This window comes from Micropterus salmoides, unplaced genomic scaffold (genome assembly GCF_014851395.1).
Source record: "Micropterus salmoides isolate LMB-PRFRI ecotype aquatic unplaced genomic scaffold, ASM1485139v1 Ms_hic_scaffold_13, whole genome shotgun sequence".
In the NCBI taxonomy this organism is placed as follows: Eukaryota; Metazoa; Chordata; class Actinopteri; order Centrarchiformes; family Centrarchidae; genus Micropterus; species Micropterus salmoides.
In genome coordinates, this window is record NW_024040374.1 from 24,937,483 (window position 1) to 24,957,358 (window position 19,876).

The following is a 19,876-nucleotide window of genomic DNA, read 5'->3' on the forward strand; positions in this document are numbered from 1 at the left end:
TTGTAGACTATACCAAAGAAAAGTAAATCCCCTGCTTGTGAATTTCACAGTTTGTTACAGCAACACTTTTTGTACTGACCAGAAATTACATATTGAGAGAGGGGGGGGGGATAAAAGGGTGGTGGGGGTGTGGGTGGGGGACATGCATTATAATTTAAATCTGAGCCTGGTGGCCTCAACTTGTGTCTGTTTTAGACAGAATAAATAAAATGGTGCTTTGTATTTTCAATGCTAATAAATGTTTCAGTTATTTTCTACCATTATAAGCAATATTTTATCAGTTACTTACTGGATCAACTGAAATGTTTTAACCTCTTGACTGTGTAATAAAGTGCTAATCATTTTCTTTCAAGTGTATTTGTTACTTGCTCTGTTCAACCAAGCATAGTTCACATACATGCTCCACCACTTCCCAAAGACCTTAATACCTGCACATGCCACCACACCTCATTGAACTTTGAGCCTAAGTGTGCTCTAGCTGTCACTCATCCGCACTTACTGTTTCCTTCTTCATGTGTCTCACATAAAAAGCTCAAAGGTTCGACTGTTCCAGGGTTTACCTGGCAGGAGGAGGAGGCACTCTCTGAGAGAGAGAGAGAGAGAGAGAGAGAGAGAGAGAGGGGATATTTCACTGCTAAACTCACATGGCTTTCTGAGCAACTTATAATGCAGCATAATATATGTTTGCTTTGCAGTGTTGTTTGGTCGTTTTTGCTTTGCTTTGATCCGGTCTGTCCCTCTGCTGAGACACATTCAAAGTATAGGCATGACAGACAGATCCATGAGAAGGCACACAGCACAAAAAGGTTCTGTGATCCCTCCTTCAGCAACCAGACAGCAGGTGCTATCACTCAGGTAATGCAGCTCTTTGTTGGGTTTCCTGTTGCACATTACAGTTTTTACACATTTGTTTTACACTTTTTTTGCTGTGGTGTGAACAAGGTCAAGAAATCAGCGTTACACTTGAAAGCGTTCCCTTTCAGAAGATTTATTTTATTCTGACATGTGAGCATGTAAAGCTTTAGAGAACATCACTATCACTATCAGACATGCATGTCATTATGTCTCAGGAATAAATCATATTTTTATGGTATCCCAAGCTCAATGCCAGATACTCGACTCTTCATCAGGGTACAAGTTGTTCTTGTAAATGTCCTTTTCTAACACCCTCTCTTCAGTACTTTTCTCTCTACATGTCACACCCTGATTTACAACTCCGACCAGTGGAGACAATTTATTTTCTTAGTGACAAATGCATCTGATATGCATGCAATTAATAAAAATAAGTTCACATGCTCTTGCAGTTAATCACTTTTCAGCGTGATTACTTAGTGATAACAGGTTTCTCCAAAGTAGCTCAGTGGTGTTGATGTCCCACAGTCCACTGCTCAGCTCTCTATGTCTGGACAGAAGTGCAGCTCTGGCTTCTACAGAGTACAGGCTGGGCCACACCGGGGTCAGTGTGTGCCATGTAGCTGCAATGGACTCTCCAATGAGTGTGATGTGCATACAGGGAACTGTGTGGTTGGTGTACACACACACACACACACACACACCCACACACACACACACTGGCATTTGTTCAATTGTTGATTCGCATCATAAAGGTTGGGGCATTTTGGGGCCAACTATACGCAAAACACGTTCATGTTGTGTTTCATCTAACTGACCTCCAGAACTGTCAGTTCAACACCACCGGGGACCACTGTGAATGGTGTGAAGAGGGTTACTATGGAAACGCAGCCCACAGGACCTGCCGTGCCTGTCCATGCCCGTTTCCATACAACAAGTCAGTCACTTTTTATTACCCAGCTCCACCAAGCTCCACTGATTGTTGCTCTGCATCAGAATGAAGATCTCATTCCTTCTCTCTGTAGTTTTGCTCTGGCCTGTCTGGACATTGGCGCAGTGGTGGTAGAATGCTTGTGTAAACACGGTTACAGTGGAGCCAGATGTGAGAGGTGCGTCTGTTGTTCAAGAAGCATTGTTTATATTGCAAGATTATTGTCAGTGCACCAAAATTTTGCATCCTAATATGAATTGCCCACTGCTACAAGTCACACAATTTATTTTAGCACATAAAATAGGTCTGATAAAAAAAAAAAAGGGAAGCTCAAAAGCAAACATTCCTTCTTGTTGCTACTATCTTTAAGATGTGCGTTTGGTTTCTACGGCAATCCAATGGCGCATGGAGGCAGCTGCAAGCCCTGCAACTGTAAGGACGGCACCTTGAACATTTGTGACTCTCTAACTGGAGGTAGATATACATTTTCACACAACAGACAACTAAAAGTTTAACAGAAATGGATTTCAATTAAACAGAAAGTCATAATCAGTTTTCCTAATATACTGAATGTGTTTATAACTAATTGAGAGTCATTCCTTACAATAATTTCTTACAGTAATTATGTTTTGATGGATTACATGATGAGCACACATATGTACTATATACCCACATTATCTCCATGCTCGAGTTTGTAATGCAGGCTCTCTGGTATAAACTCTCTCAGCCCGAGCTGACAGAACTACAGAAGACATCATATATCTGTTATGACAGGCTGAGTAGAACGTCTCCTGGCTAGTAAACCGACCTCAATGTGATGAGATCCACTAATAATATTTCCTTTTAACAGAGTGCATCACATCTGCTGACAGCAGTTGTGGTGATCACTGCCATGGTGAGTTTATGTTGAAAATTCCTGTTACGTTTTGACACCAAGAGGTGCCTAAAAAAACACAGTCTGTCAAGTGAACTGAACATATTTTGTGTTTTATCCTCTGCTTGTTTTCACTGACAGAATGTGACAGCTGCTCTGTCGCCTTACCAGTGGACTTGGAAAGGATGGACGATGCTCTGGCTTTGCTGAAGCAGCAGCTGCAGAATGTCACTAATGGCCCCAGTTCACCCTCCGGGCTGAACCACCTGGAGGCTAACATCTCTGAAACGAAGGTGCAGTTAATGCAGGTTTCAGGTGTCTGCGTGTGTAGTTATGAACTGTCCTTTAAACATTTTCTAGAGTTTGCCAAAATAAAAACATCCCTGAACTTCTGTTATATTCATATCACACAACAATTTTTCTCCATGTTCAGAGTACACATCCCCTGTTTTGCAGACTCTGGTTGGCAGGTACAACACTGCTGTGAAATGCCTGGATCCAAAGGTTGAACAGCTGGAAGCAGATGTGGATGATGTCGGAGATGACTGGAGTCATCTGACTGATGAGGTACCCGGAGTGAATTTCCCTCAGTTAATCAAACTGAATCTCCATCAGGAGTTTAGGAGGATAATTACAACTTCATGAAATTGTAAAGAGAATTATTGTTTGAATACTGCAGGAGATATTATTATAAACTGATTACATCACATAAGTCAGAAAACAACAAACCATAAAACAATGTCATCTGAAACCTGCTGCTGAGCTTTACGGGCTCTCTTTTTAGTGCAGAGTATAAATAATTAGTATCACCTTTCCAGACACTTGAAACTGTATCAGATCTGGGGATGGTCTTGCAGAGTGTGAATGGAACAAATTTAAAGGCAGAGGAGCTTTTCTCTGAAGCTGAAGCTCTCCCCACAGCAATACAAGGTAAATCAGTATGTGTTTTAAAACCATAAGGAAAGCTGTCTCAAATAACAGTCTCACATTAACAGAAGACAGAAAATATATTGTTAAGCATAAGCAAGTATCCTTTACTTTATAAATCTCTGACTGCGCCGAGACCAGCAGATCATTCCTGCCGCTCCTGTCCAAGACTTTGTGGGACTGAATGATTGAAGTCAAAGTGAGCATTAGCAACAGGTGTGTCATTAACAGCAGTGTCTCTGTTATTGTGGTTTGTCAGATTTGATAAAGCAACTAACTGAGGTGAAACCTGGAGCGTCAGTTACTCTCTCTGAAAACAACAAAGCCAGGATGATGGAGGAGGGTCAGCGCATCATGCAGGAAATAAGAGAAAGAAGCTGCTTTGTTCAGAGAGGCAAAGCCGGGAGAGAGCGGGAGGAGGCACAGAGATGTGAGATTTTTTTCATCTACTTGTTGGGGAATTTCTGGCATAGAGCTTGTGTTCTGTTTCTGGATCGACTGGTGCAGAGGCTAGTTCCACTCCCTTTGTGAAGTAGGAGGCACTTCACAGAGGACAGGCCACTTTCACAACTCTCCAATCTTTGATACTGCAACCACTAACAAACACAGATGGTTTGTTTATCACATATCTGCTGGGTTTGATTAACAACAAAATGGCACTTTGGCACTTTAATTCAGGAAAATAAACTTTCTCCTAGATCTAGATAGTCTGACATTTTGGGAAATATGTATGTTCACTGTCTTTTGAGAGTTAGATGAGAAGATCAACACCACTCTCATGTCTGTACTATGAAAGTGGAGCCAGGATGTGGTTATCTTAGCTCAGCACAAAGACAAGGAAAAGGGGAAAACAGTCTGGCTCCGTCCAAAGCCAACAAAATCTAACAGCACCTCCCACAGCTCACTAATGAACTCATCATGTCTCGTTTGTTTTATCATAACAGTGCAAAAACAACATGTTGCTCTGTTACGGGGCATAGACTACTTCTTGGCCGGTGACTACCTGAAGTCTTGACATCACCGTGAAGTTGCCAGGTATCTGTGACTTCGGGAAGAGAACAAGCACGACATATATATTCGGACAGAGCCGGTGTTCTGTCAATTTATGCTACCTATCAAGATGTGCTACTTAGTGGTTCTGTGCATGCGTATGACCCACAAGCATGGTCTGTTTCCACGCCCCGAAACCTGTGCAACAAAAAAAAATCATTATTAGTCTATCAGAATGCGCTACACCTGATATCTTAAATAAAGATGGCATAATATTGTATTTCAACATGCTCCCCATCTCCTTACAGTACACATGGAGTGAGTAGTGGTGCAATATAAAATGATCCTGTAGTGGGAGCATTATTTGATAGGGGATATTAGTCAGAATTAATCAGAATACGCTACCCCTGAAATGATGTTAGGCTATAACCAAAAAACAGAAGAAGTCATAATACTGTGAGAGTTATAACTTTATGGGATTGGAAGAGGGAACATATAAGGTAGCATTTTTGGATAGGGCAGCATATATCGTTAGAACACTGGGCTAGCTATTACCAGTCTTTACGCTAAGCTAAGCTAAGCTAAATGGCAGCTAGCTGTAGCCTCATATTGATGGAACAGAGTGGTGTTGATTCTGTCATCTAACTTTTGGCAAGGAAATGCAAATGCATAACAATTAAACCAATGAATAAAAGGGCCACAAATATTCAAAAAATGTTGTTTTACTGTTGTATGCAGCTCTGGTTGTTGAGGAGCCTAAAATAAACATCAATGTAACAATGTAGATTGCGTCAACATGAAAAATCCAATGTCTGCGTTCTCCACAGTGTTGGACATTATCAGGAACAACATGACAGTTGCTGTGAAAACCAGCCAAGCTGTATTAAATCAGCCTGCAGACTCTTCTCTGATGGAAGTGGCTGATCTGCTGTCAGACGCAGAGGACAGAGTTAACAGGACACTGGGCCTACACCTGAACAGTCGTACTATGCTACAACATCTGGAGGTGACATGAAACACAGCTGGCATTAGTCACATCATACATTGTAGTGTCACACAGATGTTTTCACCTATCTTCGTTTATCATTTGCCAGCACCTTCACACTCAGCTGGCGAGCGAACAAAGTACGCTCCTACCTGTGACTAAAAATGAAATGACTAAAGATCTGCTAAAGAATATTACCGACATCTTTTTGATGCTTGAGGAAATTAAAAAAGTAAGCAGGCATCTTTTACCACCGGGATTCCACAAGACAAGTTTTGGAGCCTGCAAACTGAGTTTATTGTGTGTAAATTGCAGGAATTTGAGAATTGTGCAGCTCAGCTGGATGGTGCCAAGCTGGAGCTCTATAGCATCTTCCAAATTATGGCAAGGGTGGATATTGTAACTAATGCTGAGGAGCATGCAGAGGAGCTTGACAGAGTGGCAGCAGAATTTCAACAGTGAGTGTGAAGCAGAGGAAAGAGAAGGGATCCACATAATTTAGATTAACACTGAAGACAACTGTGCATTAATACACCATGTTGGATGTAATTGCAGATTGCTTCATGATGCTACTAACAGCACTGGCCTGCTCAGTGTCCTGGGTGTCCAGGGTGTAGGAACTTACAACAGCATCATAAATGCCATAGAAAAGGCAGACATGGCAGCAAATCAGTCCAGAGTAGCTGCTGATCAAGCCTTAAAGGTAACTCGGGTGCTATGTGCTAATGTTTGATGGAAACATGAATGTTTAGTAAAGGTAAGGCTTATCAATAATATGAATATGCTTCTGTTACTATTAATTAGGATGTGGAAGAGGGAGGCCTGGTCAACAGGGCTGAAGGAATCAAAGATAATTCAACTTGTTCATGGATAGAAGCCAATGAGACTCAGAGTGATCTTAAAAGTGCGTAAACAACATCATTTGTAACAAGCCAGATACATTTGATTCATTTTGAATGCACAAAAGTGAAAAGCCTTACAATTTCTTTTGAACGGTCATGTCACATACAGTGAATGTCCTCAAAGATCGTGTGAATAAGCAAAAGGATAAAGGAGAATCACTGAGAATGAGCATCTCAACCGTCAGCGATGACATCAAAAAGATCAAAAGAGGTCGGTGGATTGCTTGACATTTGTTTCAGAGGAAACATATAATTATGCACTGTACCTGCGTCACAGTAGATCATAACAGCTTTTTAATTTCAGATGACACAGAAGTCCTGATAGAGTCTGCAAAAACCGTTGCCTCTTCATCAAACTCCACAGTCAGTAACATAACAGAGAGACTGAGAAATATCAGCCAGGATGTGGAGAGAATAGATTTAACCAATGTCAGTTTGGATATAGACAATATGTTGACTGATGCAGACCAGACATGTGAGTATTTAATGGTAGAAAACAGCCACCTTCTTCTAGTATTACACTTTTGTTCCTATTTTTAGACTATTTAAATTAATAGAACATCATCTTGCAGCTGGAATATAACCATTTTATAGTTTGATGTGTTTTTTTCTGTATCTGTTCAGTGAAGAACTTGAACAAATCCCTCCCTGTGTGGAAAGACAAAATCACTGAAGTTGAGGCTCTCAGTGTGAAGGCGTTTACTAGTGCCAACATGACAGAAAGCATCAGGAGAATCAAGGATGTGATAGTGGAGACAAGAAACTTTGTTAATAGGGTAAAGTATCCTGCCTGCCAGCTTTGATTTAAAGCTGCTATAATCAATATTTCTATACAAAAGATCAAATTACTACTCGCAAAATGGGCCGGTCTTAGTGATGAACCAACAGAGAATTATAATAATAATAATTATAATTATAATTAGTCAGTTAGCTGACGCTTTTATCCAAATTGACTTACAGTTGCTATGTACACATAGCAACTGTAAGCTAGGCCACACGCCTCTGGAGCAACTAGGGGTTAAGTGTTTTGACCAGGGACACTGGTGGATGTCTCACAGTGTGAATTGAACCCACATCTCTTACACCAAAGGCATGTGTGTTTATCCACTGTTAATTATCACCTGACTCTGCTTTTTCCCTCAGCTCTACCGAGCTTATTGTGTTTTAGTTCACACTCACCATTCTGGGTGAGGAGGTGTGGTTTTCAGTCACAGCAGGCAGCTGTTTTCAACAAAAACGTTACCTTCCCTGCTACTAATGGCAAACTTAGCATCTAGAGGCTGAATATAACTTGTATTCCTCATGTAACACTGAAACACGACTCCAAATGAATATGTGTCTGCTGGATGTGTAAATAGGCAACTGTTTGCTAACAAGTTTGCTTTTTCAACTAAAAGATAATATTTCAGTATGTTATTGCAGGTTTAACTTATCCTTTAACATTGACAATAACATAAGGTGACCATATTTTCAAATCCCCAAACCAGAACCGTTAAGTGCACCTCATGTTCATGCACATTTACATGTTTTCATCAGGTTGGGGGACAATTATTTCAGCGCTTAGTACACCATTACAGAGCACACTGTTCAACACCATGGACACCATGAACGCAGCATTGCCAGGTCCTTTACAAAGGAAGGAGTAAGCCTTCTTCTAAACTAACCTTTAGCATACTGACATTCTGTCAGAATGAGCTGTAAGCAACGCTTGCCTATGACTCGTAGGCTAAAATCAGGTTTGAGAACAACACAATGATTGACTGTTTGATTGATTGACTCCCTAGCGCCCCCATTAAAAGCAGCCCCCAGGCCATGTTTAAGAGAAATGTACAAAATTTCTCAATTATCATGTCCCGAAGTACAAAAAAGCCTCTTGGAGTGATTCCCGACACCCAACAGGAAGTCAGCCATTTTGGATTTAATGGTCATTTTTAGCGATTTACACAATCAGAACTTTAACAAACTCCTCCTACAGAATTAGTCCAATCGGCTTGAAATTTCTGCTGTGCAATCTAAAAGCATTGACGATGAAAAATTGTGCTATCTGTGAGTTTCCGTTGATGGGTGTATCCGTAGCATGCCGTCGAAAATTGATGATTCACCACAAAACAAGAAGTTGTTTAACTTCAGTGTACATTCCTAAAACTGCACTAAATTTTACATCTTGGATAAGAGTCCCACCCTGAACAATGCCACCATTTACTCAAAGTCATAGCACCACCTACTCGCAACAGGAAGTGTTTCCAAAGTTGCCAAAGTAAAGTTTTAGCAGGTTGGCCAAACACACCTGGACACACACATTCTCAGGAGAGCCTTAAGAAATAATGTAATGTTGTGAAGCTTGGGAGTTTTCGAGTAACGGGTGTTGCGGCGAAGTTTGATGCTTCGCCATGAAAAAGGCAATTGTTGTAACTTTACTGTACATGATCAGATCTGTACCAAATTTCTCATGTTTGATAAGGGTCACACCCAGAATACATCTACAGGCCATATTCACTCATGCTCATAACGCCACCTACTGGCACCAGGAGGTGACCCTTTAGTGAAGCAGCCCCGCACCCTGTTTGACCTAGATGCAAGGAGCTTTTGTTGCACATGTATCATCCCAAGACACACAAAAAAGCCTTGGTCATTTATAGTCTCCATACTTCAAGAACTCCTTCTGCAGAATTAATCTGAACGATTTAAAAATTCTCTCATTCATTAATGATGAAAAGTTAAGCAAACTGTGATTTTTGGTTGAAAGGCTTTTCCGTGGTGTCAAATATTGATGATACACCATGAAACAGTAAATTGTTACTTCAGTGTACATGCTCAGATCAGTTCCAAACTTTACATATTTGATAAGAGTCCCACCCTAAATACATCTGTATATCAATAAAACCAACCCAGAATGCACGAGAATTTTAGTGTTTTACAGATATCAGGACTTGGGATACCCAGCTTGAAACAGGGACAAACTAGTTTGTTCAACTTCTCTGGTCACCGTACAATCGCACTAACTGCAATCACTGTTAGTTTGTTAGCTTGCTAAAACCAAGTTAAATACACCAGTCATCTCTACCCTTTCTGATTTTCTCACAGCTCTCAGTTGTCACCACTTTCAACGGAAAGGGTCACGTGGAGCTTCATCCTCCGAGAAACCTTGAAGACATAAAAGCATTTACAGCTGTTGATTTGCTTCTCAACCGCCATCAAAACAATCCCTCCGAGGTTGACTACAGACGTATGCGACGTCAGGACAAACACAGAGATGCTAGCTTCTTTGTTTTGTACCTGGGCAACAGGGAGGTGAGTGTGCCTTCCTAAGATACAGATTGTATGATAGTGATTTTGAATGCCAAAATTATTTCTATTCTTTTGCAATACTCTTTCCTTTTCAGGCTTCTGGAGACTACATTGGGATGGCTATCAGGAGAAATGTGTTGGTTTGTGTTTACAAGTTGGGTGGAGTTGTCCATGAGGTGGAAACCAGCCAAATAACAACAACCACCAATGTGAACTCCTCAGACTTTGACAGGGTTATCTTCCACAGGTGATCCATACAGAAGTTTGGAAAATTAACATGAATTTTCTACCTAAAAGTTTCTACATGGAAAATACCGGACATTCCTCCTCCAATAAGTGTAACTAACAGATTATCTGTGTGTCTACAATTCCTCCAGAGTTTACCAAGATGCTGAAGTTAACATCACACAGAACTTCAAATCACAGAAGCCCATCAGGGTCTCTCCTAAACGTAACCTTCCAAACACAATGTCCGGCATCCTCGAACTGGATCCAAACAATGTTGTTTTCTACGTGGGTGGCTATCCTCAGGACTTTACGGTAACCAGTCACTGCTATTATTTTATATGCCTGTGTGTATATGATTTTCACATTGGTAGAAACAGAAAAAAAATCTTTCAGTGAAGGCTTTAGTTTATTTCAATTGGAACCCAGTGTGAATTGAAAAGTCTCAGGTACAACACAACATCCAAAAGCCCAAGCCCTCACCCAGTAAACAAGCCTATCTTTTCCTTGATTTAGATGCTTTGTATTTTCAGTCCCTCTTCTTTTGATTCTTGTAGCCTCCAGTGGAGCTGCATTACCCCAAGTTCAGAGGAGGAATGAAACTCTCCTACCTCAATGACAATCCTCTTTGTCTGTACAACTACAAGCGTGCAGTCAATATGGACGCAAAGCAGCCACCTGTGATGTAAGCATTTCAAAAAGTTACACCGTCTGTTGTTACAATGACTACTAGTGGTCAAATAATGATTAAATTATTCTTTATATTTTCAGGATTCCTCAGTCAGAGGTGTCTGATTATTATGATGGAACAGGTTACCGAATGGCATTCATAAAGGAGCCGGACAAGATAAAAAGAAGACTGTTTAAATTTCACACAAACATTCGAGAGACAAACGCCTTGCTGTTCTACATTGGAAATGATGTATGATGTTTCTAATTGAGTTGAACAGATTTGTAGAAGCACCAGTCAACACTTACTGACAACTTTATGCTCCACAAATAGAAAATTAAATACAAAAAGAGTGGAGGAACACTGAACTGGCTACATATGTCTCTGGTACTAAACATGATAGATTTTGTGTTTTATCTGTTACAGGAGTCTTTTTTCTGTGTGTTCATGGAGAGAGGCTTCCTGGTGCTTCAAGGACAGCAAGCAGATCAAGAGCTCAGAGTTCAGAGTGCCGAAAAAGTGTCTCTATCCGTAAGCTGATTTAAAAAGAGTAACTTTACAAAATGAACATCAAGCAGTGCAACATTTCTGAATTCATGTTTCTGTTCCATTTTTTAATGTTTTACTACAATTATGTGTCCTGTCTCAGGACAAACACTTTGCAATCACTATTGCAGATGTCTTTATTGTGCACTATGGATCAAAGCAGATCTCCACAGATCACAATCAAACAAACTACATGAGTTATTACATCGGGGGTGTACCAGCACTGCTCCGACAGAGGTAACAAAACAGAACAACATTTACAGCTTTAGCTCAATAGCCTTTTGTACTGTCTTCTGTCAATGTTTGCCTTTGAATATCAGACACAACATCACAGCTCCACCATTGAGAGGATGTGTGGATCACCTCACAGCAGACGCTGAGATCGTTACATACAACAGGACAATTGGTGTCAGCGAAGGATGTCCAATCTCACTACTGGTAAACTGCTAAAAGTAGATAACCAGGATACACGGTTTGCTAAGTTTCGTGCATATGACATGAACACTGCCCTGAAATATCCATCACAGGATCATCAATTTTTAAGTAACTTAACAACAAGGGTTGTTTTTAAATGTGCCATATAAATAAATTTGAACTTGAGTTTGAATAGATCCATTGAAATGTTTTTATGTGGCATGCTAAGTAGAGGAGAATCACAAAGTCAGCAAAATGACTGTTAAATGAGTTACAAAGCAATCTCCTTCAAAGGTTTTCTAACATTTGCCACCAGAAGCTACTGGTCATACCAGATCAAGTAAAGCTGTAGCAATAAAGCCCTTGATTTGAGCAAAGTCATGTTTATTACTTATGAATTCAACTTTTCATTTGCAAAGGGAAGAATGTGTATTTTTTTATGTCAAAGGTTTTGCTTTAAAGTAAGTAATTAAGATAATGGACTTCAGACATAGGAATCTAAAGAGTGTGTTTCTGGCTCGTTTAGGGCGTTCGTGCAGCTACGTTGTACTCAGCTCTGTCTGTTGATTCCCTGTCTGTCGGGGGTGAACAGCTGCTCAAAGTGTCTCTGGGCTTCAGGAGCACAGACAGACATGGTACTCTTCTTGGGAGCAGCTCTCAGGTAAACCCTGTATGCCTCACATCCAGTTTTAAAACAGAATCAAAAGCTAAAGATTACTTTATTAGTATTATTTTATCTTCTGCAGGACTCCACCTCTGTCCGTGACTTCCAGCTGTCCCTGGCTGATGGCTATGCAGTATTTATTAGTGGTAATGATACCTTGAGGTCAGATAAAAGGTATAGTGATGGAAGCTGGCACTACTTGTCTGCAGTTAAGATGCCAACAGGGTAATATGTGTCCTCTATTTGTTGACAAGTTTATCCTTATTGAAATTTAAAAACAGCACATTACTGAATCTGTTTTTTATTTTCTCAGGTTGGAGCTCAGCATTGATAATGTAAAAGTGATTCAGGGACCATCACCTCATATCAGGCCAGTGGATCAAAATGCGCAAGGAGGGAAATTCTCAGGCTGCATTGCTAACCTTTATACAAGCAGGTTTGGTAACATTTGACATTTGTTCATATTTTTTAATGCCACACCTCTTCTGATATAGATGACATAAATTTATGTTTATCAAATTCTAATCTGACACAGGATTGAGCAAGGCTTTATACCTGCTGATTTAAGCTCATATTCACTAACGGGAGATGTAGTCCTTGGCCAGTGTAGTCTCTATTCCCTACCACACACCAAGCTTTTACCAGCACCTGTGATGAAAAGGCCCCAGAAACACACACCTGTGAGCACAGCAAGCCATTATTTCTACAGCACCATAATAATTCTCCTTTTGCTTCGATAATTAGATAGTGATGCAGGCCATTTCTCTGCTGTTTTGTCAGATTCAGGTTCCAGCAGGCAGCCAGTGTAGACAGTGGCGAGCACACCGTGGTGAATACCAGCTCTTTGAGGGGCACAGCTGGCTCAGTTACACCATGCCACAACAGGACCTTAATTATAGGTAATGGTAGTTTTGTATTGAACAATAAAAATACCTTATTCTTTACTGAAGATGTGGGAATTTGACAGTGTTGTTGAGAAATGGTATGGTTTTGATTTGGTATCCCTTTTCGTATGTCAAATAAAAACCTCCCCTTTTTAATTTATTCATTAAAGGTACACTGTGTAAGAATTAAGACTACTCTTCTTCTTCCTGTCAAATTCAGACTCCAGAAAAAGGCCTGAGCTACAGTATACTAAATGTAAATGCTCTGTACTTGTATAGTACCTGTCTTGTCTTTTTGACCACTCAAAGCGCTTTTACACTACATCCACCCGTCACACACATTCATACACTGAGCCTAAGTGCTCAAACGGAAACTAACATTCACACTCACTCATACATTGGCAGAATAGCCGACAGGGGCAATTCGGGTACTGTACAACCGGGGGAGCCAGGGATTGAACCGCCGACTTCCCGATTAATGGCCAACCCGCTCTATCTCCTGGGCCACAGCCACCCTGAGGCTATTGCCTAGGGCTGTACGATTTGGAGAAAAAGTCATAGTGATATTGCAATTTGCGTTTGCGATATAATGGAACAAATAGTAACATGAGTCTACTTGCTTGATTATCAAGGAAAATGCACAAACAAAGTTAACAAGAGTAAGAAGAAGGTTTTTTTCATTCCAAAACAGCTTTTCACAGAAAATTCTACTGTGATTGATGCATTGCGGTTTGTGGCGTGTGTGACTTGTGCATCCCTGATGCACCAGCAGCACCAACACAATCCATGCCACACTTTATGTAAACAAGATTACCGAACAATATTTCCAACAATAACCTTAGTAAAACAGATGTAAGGCAGAACAAAGCCAGTGTGTTGCTCTCAGGAAGAGGCAGATAGAAGAAGTATTGGCACAATGGCATCCTGGCTCTGGCTAAATCTCCACTGCAGAGGCTCTATCCACAACCTGGAGGAGGTAGTCTACTACTATAAATGAGTGTATTTGTAGAATATCATAACACTAAATACAAAATATTATGTCAATTTAATAGTACTCTGTCTGTATAATAATTTTTTAATTACTATATTCATTTTGATTTCATGTAATATTGTCTTCTTTCTTACCTCTTCAGCTGCTTACGACGCATCTCGCATCTCATGAGGCTCCGGTGGCCTGTCCGACTATGTTATAAACAATTAGGGGCAGGGGGTTTCCGTAGGGATTTGCCTTTAATGTTACTTGCACACTGCTAATAATAATAGATTAATAATAATAGATAATTTTTCTGGTTCGCACATATCTGTTTTTAGGGGCATATGTGAGAGCCCGGTGTGGGTGGAGATAATGAGCAGACTGCAGTGCAGAAAGAGACCAGAGTGTCATGCACAGCACACTATTTTTGTTTAGTAAATTGCACCCTTTTTGCGGTTATGTAATTGCACAGGATGACATCATGATAACAATTGCAATTAAATTAATTGTGCAGTCCTACTATCTCCTCTTGAGATACAAAGTGGTATTACAACACAGGACAGGACAGTGCTAGCTGGTTAGCATGCTAACTTACATATCCCTGCAACACAATAAATAGACGTCCTTGACTTCACGTCAGATCTGATACTTTTCTATTCACATTGATCTGTTGATCATGTTAGTTAATTTTTTATTAAATTCTGCCCAAATCTTACATTGTAGCTTTAATTCAGTTGTACAACCATCCAACTTTTCATCTTTTCATTAATTCATAAGAACAGTAACTTCACTGTTGCACTCCTCTTGTGTCCCAGGCCTCACTTTTCTCTTGACATCAAGACCAAGTCATCCAAAGGGCTGATCCTCCATGTAGCGGGGAGAGGAGGTGTCCCCCTGCTGGCTCTGTACATGGCCAATGGCAAGATCAAGATGTCTCTTGGGCAAAACAGAATCATCCAGCACAAGCAGAAGAGCAACGAGGGGAACTGGCACAGAGTACGTGACCATTCCCTAAGCCCCGTCCTCATAGTTACTGTCGCTAAACCTGTCAGGCTTTCAGTTCTTGCACAGCACATGTGCAGTTCACAGTGATAACAGTGGCAGATTTATCACTAAAAAAATTTTTATTACACACAAGACCAAACAAAAATAACCTTGTATTTTGATGACTGTGGATTTTGTCTGCAGATATATGTCTCTCACATAATTTATCAGCTGCAGTTAGCTAAGATAAGTAAATGCTAGTGCTGAAGGTCTGTGAAGTCAGTAAGTTTTACATTTTTCCAGATGATTTGCTTTGAAACAAAAATCTCACCCATTAGGGCTGGACAATATGGCCTAAAAATAAAATCTCCAATTTTTTCACACCCCACCTGATTTACGATTTAATTTTTTTTTTTAAGAAAAAAGGAAAACAAACTACATTAACTAATTTTTTAGATACATTTTTGTTTGTTTGGAGACATTCAGGGCTGCATGGTTTGACTGGACTAGGGCTATCTTAGTAAAGCCACACACCCTCCAGAGCTGCTTTGCTATTTTTTCACATGTACTGTTAGATGGGGCAGGGCAACTTCAGGAAAACTGTCAAGGTTCGTAGACAAAACAATTGTTTTGCCTATAGTATTTTACACTGCATAAATTTGCCTACCAGTCAACCATGGAAAAACACTGCATTGCTGTCATCCTCTTGTGCTCTAAGATGCTGTTAAATGTTAATAATGTTGGATTACTATTTCATTGGCTATTCTGGATCTTTGGGGTAATGCATACAATCAGTGGACACTTTATTAGGTACACCTTGCTAGCACTGGATTGGACCCAAGGCAAAAGGTTGCCTTCAGAACTGCCTTAATTCTTCGTGGCATACTTTCAACAACGTGTTGGAAACATTCCTCAGAGACTTCAGTGCACATTGACATAATAGTATCACAAAGTTGCTGCAGATTTATCAGCTGCACATCCATGATACGAATCTCCCGTTCCACCACATCCCAAAGGTGTTCTATTGGATTGAGAACTGGTGACTGTGGAGGCCATTGGAGTACAGTGAAGTCATTGTCATGTTCAAGAAACCAGTTTGAGATGATTTAAGCTTTGGGACATGGTGCATTATCCTGCTGGAAGTAGGACACTGCTACAACAAATGGAGAAATCCAAAGTCTGAAAGGTCTTTCTGCCTAGTTATGATTACTAAACTGTGATAAGTTTTGTTATGTTATTTCCTTTCCATGCTCATAACACATACAGTTTTATTATTTCAGTGTCTTGTAGATCACAGTGATAGTAACCTAATATCTCTTTGTCTGAGTTCTTCGGGCAATTGACTTGTGTTGAGTCACTTTACATGTGTGACAGATTGTCTGTATGTGCAGGTTGAGCTCAGTGTGGAGAAAAGCACTTTTCATCTGCTGGTTGATGGGATCCGTGTGACAGATGGATATCTGCCTAACAATGAGGGATCATCTTTAGACCTGCACAACCCTGTGTATCTGGGAGGTGATCCAATAAGCAAAACCACAAAAGTCGGTATCATACCTCAGTCATTGTTTGACTGCTTATTTAACTGCTATGTCACATATTGAAGCTCTTCTTTCTTCTCTTCTTGTCCCCCCTCAGGGACACAATGTTCCCACGAACAGTGTTATTGGTTGTATAAGGGATTTCAAAATGAATGAGGAAGTAATTGGGGAACCAGAGGCAAGCCACAAAACTTTACCCTGCTTTGATGGGCTCACAGAGATCGGGGCATACTTTGGCGGCGGTCACATTGTCTTAGGTTTGACAAATTTTATAGATCCAGGTGCATTGTTTTATGTCCCTGCGTGTGAGCTCAAGTTACATCAAACACTGATTTTAAAATCTAATGAGGAATATTCCTGTTTTAGATAATTACTTCACTGTTGGTTCCCAGTTTGTGTTGGCTTTTGAGCTGCGTCCTCAACACCTGACAGGTCTACTCTTCCATGTTCGAAGTCATAAGACCAGCCTTAATGTGTTCTTAATGGAAAACAAGGTGAAACCTTTCACACAGAATGAATGATGCAATTAAAGCAATTTAAAAAAGAGCAATTAAAAATGCTTTAAATGACCAAAAACATTAAGTTTAATGACCTTTTACCAGGTGGGTGTCATTTTGAATGACGGCGCTGTCAGTGTTTCAGTGACTCCTCGTGAAAGCCTCTGTGATGGAAAATTTCACGTGGTCACAGGTATGACTTTTCATGCTGACAACATAACATACATTACATATATTACATATGTGAGATACATGAGTAGCTCCAAATTTGAGATGATCATGTTATTATCCTCCAGTGTACAAACAACATGAAATTGTAAAACTAGTGGTGGACTCCATGTCTAAACAGAAAGCTGCCCTCTTCACGTCCCCCTCGTACTCAACAACACTGGATACACTTTACATTGGAGGTAAATCCATCAAACACTTCACAGAATATCTTTCAAAGAATATCAGCTGTCATGGAATAACCCTGACCGGAATCAGGTCTTGTTTTCAAACCATTTTATTTAATGTGTGAGTAAAACGGCATTAAATAAAAGCTAAGACAGCTAAATATATTTAATAGATGAATAATTGAGAGATGTGTACACTTTGTGAGTGTGTGTGAGAATCTTATATTTCTGCTTTTCCTTTTCTCCATTCAGGAACAACAAAGCGAAGCAAAGTCCCCGTGTCCTCACCATTTGTGGGCTGCTTGCGCAATGTGAAGCTTAATGGAAGGCCTGTTGCATTTGAGACAGGATCCAGGGTGGTTGGCCCTGTGAGCATCAATAGATGCCCTGCAGTCTAAGGATGTGTAATTACTGGGTGACACATCAACTTCTTTAACCCCCACAGACCATTTGGCATCATTACAAAGACCTAAGCTTTGTGGAAACCCACAGAACTAAATTAGAATTTCTACCCCCCTTAGATACTGTTGCAACGCCTGGCAAGCAGTCCCTGATAACAGGGACAGATTTTTAATGACAGGCAAAGCGGTTCTTTTCAGTGTAGTGAATCATTCGAATCACTTCATTAAAAAGATCTGCTCACCAAATTGTTCAGTGCTTGACCTTTGCTGTGTAGGCCTACTAAATGAACTGAATCACAGTTCAGTTCAGCTCGTTAACTAGTGAACTGAGAACGGTCGTTGGTGAATGATAAGTCAGTGAGCTGAGAATGTAGTTGGATAAAAACACTGTTTGCAAACTGAAAGCTGAAAACAAAGTCCTACCCTATATGTTGGGGCAGGTATACTTTTGTATTATTTTATTTAATAAAATATTTGGTAGTCCTTCCTACTTCAAGACGTAAAAAGACATGAGAGGGGCGAGGCTCATGTTCACTGTGAATGTTCAGCGAATGATTCACTGAACATGCCCCGGTCCCCTGCAGTGAGAGGATCTGACACCGCCTCAGGCTCAGCCACCTGTTTTTCTTTCATATTGCAGGTTTCACTACGCATTGTTAACTACAAAAGATGGTGAGATTAAAAAAAGAGGTAACCTGATTTTGTGTGTCATTTTAAATGTATTACATTTAATGAGGCCAGATGAAGCAATTTAGTTTATGCACTCTATGATACCATGCCAAAATCAGAATCGCTTACTATCCCTTTAAATATTATAAGATTAAGATTATAATGTTATGTTAATGTGTGTGTTGTTGTCTCTTGTCTCTTTTCTGTGATGTTGCAAATGGAGCTGCTTTGATGCAAGAAAACAATTTAAACTGGATCTGACAATAAAGTATCATCGTCATCATCATCAATATGCTGTTCTACTTTTGACCATGAGATGGAGTGCTTAACCTGTTGTAATGTGTTCAGTTAGTCCCACTCTGCTCTCAGTGAAGTCCTCTCTGTATGTGGTAGCAGAGGTATCTCGTTTCTCCTGTGGCTAATGCTGCCTTCATGTTACAGCTGACCGTTTCCTTCCTGTATATTACAGTCATATCTTCCTCATCTTTCCCTCATCAGAGTTCAATCAGCACCTCATCAAAAAGCAGCCCATCATTTATGATGTGTGTTATCTCCACTTGCTCTGATGTCTTCACACAGTTCACACAAATGCCTAGCAGGTGAGTTGGACACTTAAGTAGGTGTGAGTCCATATGTGTTTGGGTTGTAATGTACCGATAACATGTCCATCCCTCCTAATCTCTTCTTCCTCTGTGACCTTGACCAGGACCAAATGGGTGATGAATGAAACACATGTACAAGGAAGCTATAATGGTCAGCTGTATTAACATCCCAATTAGCAATGCGTATCAGCTAAGAAGTCTGACTTAGTATACATAGTCTTAAGGTCACATTAGTGTCTGTTCAACAAAATAGTCCTGGGGAAAAAATAGATAACATACTAAGAAATAAATATACCCTCATTCTTACTACACTAAAGAGTCTCCATTTTCTATCTTTTAAATTCAGCAACACGGAAAACATCTGCCTCAGTACACATGAGAATTAAAGATCTTAAAACATTAGCGTTATCCCGTTAGAATCTGCACATTCATTCAACACAACCAACCCCTTTAACTTGTATTTTTAGCGTCTCCATTGTTCTATTGTACAGCTATCTTACTCAACATGTACCCTAGTTTAGCATTTGACTATACCTTCTCTTTTTCCCCATGTGACAGCAAAACTACTTTTTATCTTGGCATGTCATTGTAAGTGAATCACAATCTTATGCTGAGGCATATGCATTACGAATCCACAGCCAGTTAGCAACAAAGTGAGTAGCTTA

At 40.2% G+C, this 19,876-nt stretch overlaps 1 long non-coding RNA gene across 1 annotated transcript; it reads left to right on the plus strand.

Annotated features, from left to right (window-relative positions):
• The first annotated feature begins 17,257 nt into the window (after positions 1-17,257).
• LOC119901402 lies at positions 17,258-18,819 on the plus strand. The gene is made up of 3 exons (XR_005444188.1): positions 17,258-17,337; positions 17,441-17,554; positions 17,792-18,819. It is a non-coding gene; the product is annotated as an uncharacterized LOC119901402 (long non-coding RNA).
• The last annotated feature ends 1,057 nt before the right edge of the window (positions 18,820-19,876 follow it).